This window comes from Anoplophora glabripennis, unplaced genomic scaffold, assembly GCF_000390285.2.
Source record: "Anoplophora glabripennis isolate ALB-LARVAE unplaced genomic scaffold, Agla_2.0 scaffold1794, whole genome shotgun sequence".
Lineage (NCBI taxonomy): Eukaryota > Metazoa > Arthropoda > Insecta > Coleoptera > Cerambycidae > Anoplophora > Anoplophora glabripennis.
Genome location: NW_019417875.1, coordinates 2,093 through 10,073, shown reverse-complemented (window position 1 = coordinate 10,073; position 7,981 = coordinate 2,093). Strand labels below are relative to the sequence as shown.

General features: G+C 34.3%; 1 pseudogene; it reads left to right on the top strand.

The window, feature by feature from the left end:
• Nucleotides 1-1,248: 1,248 nt before the first annotated feature.
• Nucleotides 1,249-7,981, top strand: part of LOC111692516 — a 7,819-nt pseudogene continuing 1,086 nt past the window's right edge.

The following is a 7,981-nucleotide window of genomic DNA, read 5'->3' as shown; positions in this document are numbered from 1 at the left end:
TCCTTTTCACTTTTAACTTTGTCTTTATTTACTAAAGTCTTTTAATGAAAAATTGTATACTTATTAACCAGTTGTCTTTTTGAATTTTTATACTGAGTATTTATGACCAATAGAACGAAACTTTCCTTAATGTTTTTTCCTTTTCTATATTTTGTACTGAAGTCTGCAATATTTTTATGAAAAACCCGACTAACCAGGTGTTTCTTGCAATTTATGTACAGGATGTTCCATAAAACTGACAGGTGTACCAGATTTTCCCTTATTCATTTTGTTAATTTGTTCTTAAAATCTTTTGAAGAAATGTCGCTTTTTTTAAAATCCATATAATAGATGTTCTATAGAATTAAGGACAGTTTTATTTCTTTTCACTTATAGCATTGTCTATTTACTAGTCTTTTAATGAAAATTTGTATATTTATCAAGCAGATGTCTTAATTTATTTTTTTATCATTTCTGCCTTACCTATGTAGTCTTGGGATAAAAAAATTTATATTTACTAACCAGATGCCTTTTTGGAAGTTTGCAACAAACTTTTCTTATTCTACGGGGCCTACTCTTTTTTGAAAAACATTCTCCTCGTACTTTTATATACAGGGCGTTTAAAAATCAAAGTACAGGGTGTTTCAAAAAATATTATATCTACTAACCAGCGAGGAAAGCACCGCGGAGCGGTGTTCGGGCCGCGCTGCGCGCGGCCCGGGGGCCGAAAGACCGAGAGAAAGGTCAAACTCCGCGTCAGCGGAGTTTGACTGCCTTTCTAGTACCTACTAAAACCTGATTTTGACCAACTTAAAGAAAAAGAAAGAATACAGTTTGGTGAGTTTCTTTTAATTTTTTATTTACAATACTATGCTATAAAAGCACATTCTCATTAACATTAATATATGCATATGAATACTAGGTTTTCTCTATTATTCATTGACAATTATTTATTTATTTTTTCTATTACTTTCTCTGATATTAGATCCGTTGACCTTCACTACTGCAGCGCCATAATATTAGTTCCGTGAAGCCACACTACAATACTTTAAAAAACAATTTATGATTCATATTCATATAGCTGTTTGCTGTCAAGGTATTGAACTAATATCAGAAAGGAAGTAATCGACAAATGCTGCTCGAATCACATTCGCATTAGGGGCAGCTCGACTTTGTTGATTGGAATGTATTCTTTCTTCACTTATTTCCATAAAAATTGAGTTTTTGTTCTAAACTGATACCGTCTTTATCTCTAACAAAGTTATGTAAATGTATGTGGGATTTCGATGTGCCAATACTGAAAAAACATTATGTTTAAAAGCTTTTGCGGCTAAGAAGACTACAAGAACACCTTTTGACAGTTGGCCATGCACCCAGAGACAACAGAGGAACACATCAGAATCGGCCAAAAAGTATAATCGAGAAATAGTTTATTTAATAATGCAACATATAACAGAATTTTCTCCGGTACAGTCCCATTATTCTAGAAGACGTGCTCCCGACCAGCACTATCTACCAGCAGAATTAAGTATAAAAATCATGCATTAGTTGTTTGTTGAGAAGTATTTTATAAATATTCCGTACAAAATGTACTGGACTGTTTCTAGAACCAAATTTAACATAAAATTTGGTTATCCACGTTGCGACACCTGTTCACAATGTGATATGTTCCAGCAGGCTTTAAATCAAGTATCGATTACCCCAGAAGACAGGGCAAAAATTGTGGTCAAAAAGGAACTGCACCAAAGGAAAGCGGACGCATTTCATAATGCAAAGAGAGCTTTTAAGATCAGGGCAAAAGCTGGAGCGGTTTCATGCATTTCTTTTGACTTCATGCAGAATTTGCCGTTACCTCATATTCCGTCAAGCCCTGTCTTTTTTTCCAGGCAGATTTGGTACTATGTATTTGGAATACACGACCTAGCCACAGATGAAGCCACAATATACACGTACAACGAATCTGTAGCAAAACGTGGTGGAAATGAGGTCACATCCATGTTGCATTAATACCCATGAAAGTGTAAAAGACTAGTTCTAATAAGCGACGGCTGCCCCGGACAAAATAAAAATTACATTATGCTACATTTTCTATATGTACTAGTACATGGGCTGCAACTATTTGAGGAAATAACATACATTTTTCCAGGAGGGGGACACTTTTACTTACCTAATGATCAGGACTTCTCTTTAATTGAGAAGAAGAAAAGAAAAATGGAGCGGATCGAAATTCCTGAAGAATGGGATAAACTAATAATCTAGAACAAAACCAATGCCTTTTAAAGTGGCAAATATAGATTCTACTAGGATTTTTGACATAAAAGCAGCTACGGAAAAATATTTCCTTAAAACGGCGAAACCACCAATTCAAATAAAAAAAGCAAGGGAGATTAAAATTACCAAAGATAATCCTTCTATAATGATACGTGATAGCTATAGCGGACCTTGGCGTTCATCTTTGGTCCGTTCTAAAATTAATTTGAAAAACGAATTATTGCTTAACCTTTGTTATGACAGTCCGTACCCATTAAAAAGCAGAAAATGGATAACTTGCTGGAGCTTATAAAGTTTTTACATCAACCAAAGAACAAGAAGTTTTACACTGACCTATTTTCATCCACTACAGGGACACCAGATAACGAAGAAATTATTGATGAGGACAACAGCAGTGGCTACGATGATTACCGATTTGTTGAAATGGAAGCATTTTGTGGAATATTGAAATACTTTTGTAGCTTCAAATTTTTAGTATCGTTTTTTCTAACTATACGAGCGGACAGAAGAGATCGCGGGGAGCGTAACGAGGCATCGTTGGCAGTTGAGCAACGACGCTAGCAGGAGATACATGACTGCGTCTCAAAATTGTAACGTAAGTAAATTTTTTCATCATTATTCTTTTTAGTTCCGAGCAGTGTTATTGCGTTTAGCATGCCTAAACATCGTTTATTAGTATACGTCATTTATTTGTTTTTCAAGATTTATTATTAGTTTTAAGCTAGTTTGAACGTTATTTTTTTATAACCTCTAAAAACACACGCAGTTGGGGTAAAAAGGTCCAATATGGATCTTTTAGCCCACATTGAATTTTTTTACCCCATAATATATTGGTTATTAAAAACTTTTTTGTCTCAGAATGCGCAACTATAAAAGAAAATCTGATCGTGGCACTAAATCTGTCGAGTTAATGCAATGTGCAGCAGATTTAGTTATCAATGAAAATAAATCATTAAGGCAGGTATGTCGTGACTTTGAATTAAATGAAACTTCATTATCAAGATTTATTAAACGAATGAAGAATGATCCTGTCAATTTGAGATTTGGCTATGGCAGATATTTAATAAAGAACAAGAAGCCAGTCTCACAGAATACTTGCTCAAACTTGCACAAATTTTCCACGGGATAGGTCCTAAAGAAGTTCGTCGCATGGCTTATGTCAAATTTAAATTATGTATAAAGAATTATTTGTTGTCAAAATGTTTTTATTCCGTTAGTGACTTTATGGATAGTGTTCATGACTTTTAGTGTTTGCTTTCACTTTGACGTTTATTATGTTGCAAAGTAATTTTATTGTTAGGTCAATGTGTATTTTAATTAGTCTGGTGCTTGGTTTGTATTTTCTTAAATTGTTGTTTTTATGATTGTGTGTTTCTTTGACTTGCTACCATAATATGTATTAATGTAGACCAATAAATATTCTATTCTATTCTATTCTATTCTATTCTATTCTATTCTATTCTATTCTATTCTATTCTATTCTATTCTATTCTATTCTATTCTATTCTATTCTATTCTATTCTATGACTGTGCCATTAAATATGAAATAAGTGTACCAGAAACATGGCATACCACAAAATGGCCGATAGAGATTGGATGATTGGTTTTCTGAAACGAAATACAAATCTCTCCATTAGAAAACCTGTAGCAACAAGTCTCAGTAGAGCTACGTCGTTCAACAAATATAACGTGCAAGAATTTTACACGAAATTACAGAAGTGATGGACCGATTTAAATTTACAGCTTCGTCCATATGGAATGCAGATGAAACCGGGGTATCGACTGTCACCAAACCATCAAAAATAGTTGCTGCTAAAGGAAAGCAAAATGTTGGTTCAGTAACATCAGGTGAACGTGGAACTAATGTAACCCTATTAGTAGCGGTTTCAGCTACAGGTTCGTCGATTCCACCTATATTCATCTTCCCTCGCAAAAAGTTTCAAAACCATTTCATTGGTGCTGGAAATTCTAGCGGTTGGAGTACTAATGATGAGTTTCTCATATTTATGCAGCATTTTATCAAGCATGTTAGGCCTAGTAAAGAATCACCTGTTCTGTTGGTTTTAGACAATCACTCTTCACACTTATCTGTGCCAACACTAGATCTAGCTAAAGAAAATGGAGTAGTGATGCTCTCTTTTCCTCCACATTGTTCCCATAAATTACAGCCACTTGACGTATCGGTATATGGACCTTTTAAAAGACATCTGTCATCAGCTCAAGATGCATGGATGGGGAATAATGCTGGAAAAACAATGACTATACAGGGTGTTTCTAAAATAGGGTTCCAAACTTCTGCTGCATTTATAACTTATTAAAATAAGCCAAAAAGTTCCTATTAATATGTACCCTAAAACGCATCCTTAGGAAGTTATATGCCCTTAAAAGGGCTCAAACAAAACTGGTTTTTTCCGTTATTGACAAAACGGTCACTAATAAATAGAAAAAAATGTATGGGTCTTACATAACTTTTTACGTTAAATAACATGGGCTACTCCGTTTTTCGACATGCAAATCATATGCGTCCCATTTAGGTTGGTGAAGGGGTTTTCGGCCCGTAATTTTTTTTTATTTCAATTTTTTTACAATTTTTTCTACAGATTTATAAAATGTTAACAATTTTACGTAAAAAATATTAACTTTGTCCAAATCGATATTTCCAATAGTTTTCGAGTAAATTGAATTTGAAAATTTCAATCCCATTTCTATTCTATTTCACATTTAGCTATTGTCTGCAGTAGTACTTAGTTCTTTAATTAGTAAGTGTAACTCTAAATTTAAATAGTCTTAGTTTATGTCCTAAATTATTTATTAAATGATCGGATCCTTTATAACTGCAATTTATTTGAAAAAAAAAANCCCCATTGTTTTTCCATGAGGAACTTGTTCACAAGTTTTTTTGAAACCCATTAACGGGACACCTTGTATAGTCTAATCGCCCTAGTCAAAATTGAATTTAAAGATGGCATTAATTCCGAAGTGCACATTTTGTTGCATGTGGCTAGTTTTTTGCAAATAGATGAGGGAAAAAAATGTTCTGCACGTGAGCGGACCGGGAAAGGGCCGGAAAACTGCAAAAAACGTATTTCGTGTATAACTTGAAAAGTATTTCACAAACATGCAAAAGATCAAAGTTGTAGAGCAATTCTCTACAAAAAAGATCTCTATTGATTTTTTCATACAGTGCGTTATTTAGGAAATATTTAGGGATTTACATAAAATGACGATTCTTATGCAAATCAGCCAGAAAATTCATCAAAGCTTACTAGCAGATGTCCTGAATCTACTTTTACGTTTCTAATATGCTCGATGAAGTGGCCCGCGTTCTTGACTTAAGATTTTGCTTCTTCGACGTATGGTTGTAATTGTTTAGACTGTGAAAAGACGTACATTGGACAAACTAATAGAAGTACTTAAACACGGAGAGAATAACACCGGAATGCTGTCCAAAAAATTGAAAAAACTTCATCATTATAACTCAACATGCAAAAGACACTGGCCACCAGATTGATTTCAAGAATACCAAGGTATTAGCAAGAATGAAGCATAGAGCAAAAAGAATAATTAGAGAGGCAATCGAAAATTCGAAATTGAAAAACAGCCTCAAAATCTTAACACACGCGACGATACCCAAATATTGCCAATAGCTTGGAAACCTGTCCTGGAAACTAAGAAGATCAATACACCAGTGATATGCAACGCTGAGAATAGGCCGAGCAGAACACAAGAACCCACAACACCGTTAAATGTAAGACCCGTGACGCGCAACCACGCGAAGAAAATCACATACCGGAATGAATGCACATTATATATCTCACAAAGTAGACAAACATCTTCCAAACGTGGTAACGTGAAGCAGAATTAAGAAGACCTGAAGATGGTAAATAAGATTTTAACGAAACGTCGTCAAACAAATGGTTCTTTTGAAGACCAAGTACATTCAATGCGGAAAGGAACCTGGAGAAATTCTACAATTACATATACAGGGTGTCCCAAAAGCGACGCCCGTCCTTTTGGGTTTTGATTACGGGGACAAAAATAAATCGAATTTCAAGAGTGGAAAATTTTCCAATTATTTTTTTTATTCAAAAAAAATATTCAAAAAACAGATAAATATTTGGGCTGGGTTACTAAATAATTATGTAGTTCAGAGCTGTATTTACTGCAGCTATATGTTTTTAAATGAAAACATACCATTGCCATTGCTGGATGATGTTCCGTTAACAGTTAGACTAATTATTGGTTTCAACATAATGGAGCTCCATCACGTTCTGGTTTACGAGTATGAAATTATCCGAATCAAAAATTCTTAAACAGATGAATTGGAAGAGGGTGGACCCATAGCATGGCCTCCTAGATCACCAGATCTGAATCCCCTAGATTCTTTTTTTGGGGGTATTTAAAAAAAGAGTTTCACAGCGAACCGTTGTCAATCCAGAAAATACAGTAGCCCGTATACACGCTGCTATCGCGTTAATAGACCAAGAGATACTACAAAGCGTTCATGCTTCAATGTTGAATCGTGCTAATCTTTGTTTTGAAGTAGAAGGCAACTTATTTGAACACCTTATGTAAAAATAATTTCTATTATTTAAGAATATTATGGTTTTAGTTTTTATATACATATTTTATAAAATAGTTTTATTATTAAAATGTTTTTCTCTATCCTTTTCAGATTAAAATAATTCCTTACACCAAGGTACAACTGACAATCAGAAACTATACTTACCGACTATTGGTTATAAATTATTTGTCTTGGTCCCCATAAGCACAGACCTTAGTTTGGAGACAAAAAAAAATGTATTTTCACTTTTTTAGTTTTTTGAAAAATTTTTTGAATAACTACAAAGAAAAACAGTAAAATTTTCCACACTTGATTTTCAATCCGTTTTTGTCCCCTTAATCAAATCCCACAAGGACGGGCGTCACTTTTGGGACACCCTGTATACAGGGTGGCATAAAAGTATGGGAACCCCAAAAAATCTCGCAAGGTATGCATTTTCCGGAAAAACCAAATATAGGGAAATGTAGGATTTTCCCATGACTATTCAATGGTGACCATGCCATGACCACTGACTGTGGTCATTATGGGGTCAAGACGATTTTTTTAAATGGGAACCCCTCTCCATCTTGATTTCGCCGCTATTTTGAAATTTTTGAAATGGTCAAGGTCATATTTGAACGTAAAATTTTCCGCTCTTTCCATTTCCGGGGTCAAAAAAGTGGTCAGTGGTCATAGCATGGTCACCATTGAATAGCCAGGAAAAAATCCTAACTTTCCCTACATTTGATTTTTCCGGATACTTTTATGCCAGCCTGTATACAGGGTGATTCAATCATAATGTTATTAATTTTAACCACGTATTCGAAAGGCTTAATAAAGACAGAAAATCGGAAAAAAATTTTTTATTCGACTTTTAAAAATTAAGGAAATCAACCCATAACTCTCGCTAACAAGGCGGTCCTGCCAGATGCCCGGATGCTTGGAAAATTTTATAACGTAATGTCACGAACAAATCGTCAGCTGAAGCGAACAGCGTTGCCAAGTTCACATCATAATCTGTGGTTCACATTTACTTAATCCGCTTTAGTATACGGATACATATGTACGAAACCAATAAAATGCAAGTAAATAAAGGATCATGCTGCATTTTATTATAAATAATTTTAATAATTGTATTAACTTAGTGCAAAATGTTTTAACAAGCCTGACTTCTCGAAGTCAACTTTC